At 14.7% G+C, this 218-nt stretch overlaps 1 protein-coding gene across 2 annotated transcripts in view; it reads left to right on the forward strand.

The window, feature by feature from the left end:
• LOC117118995 (alanine--tRNA ligase, cytoplasmic-like) overlaps positions 1–218 on the forward strand; it is a 14,517-nt gene that overhangs the window by 4,351 nt on the left and 9,948 nt on the right. The window lies entirely within an intron of this gene.

Genomic DNA, 218 nt, shown 5'->3' on the forward strand with positions numbered 1-218 from the left:
CATATATATACATACACATATATATATATATATACATATATACATACTTATATATATATATATATATACATACTTATATACATACATATATACACATACTTACATATATACTTATATAGGCCTATATATATATATACATACATTATATATTATATATATACATACTTATATATACATATATACACATACTTATATATATACATATATACACATACTTA

Source organism: Anneissia japonica, unplaced genomic scaffold, assembly GCF_011630105.1.
Source record: "Anneissia japonica isolate Jap-2015-1 unplaced genomic scaffold, ASM1163010v1 scaffold1826_len1998817_cov189, whole genome shotgun sequence".
In the NCBI taxonomy this organism is placed as follows: Eukaryota; Metazoa; Echinodermata; class Crinoidea; order Comatulida; family Comatulidae; genus Anneissia; species Anneissia japonica.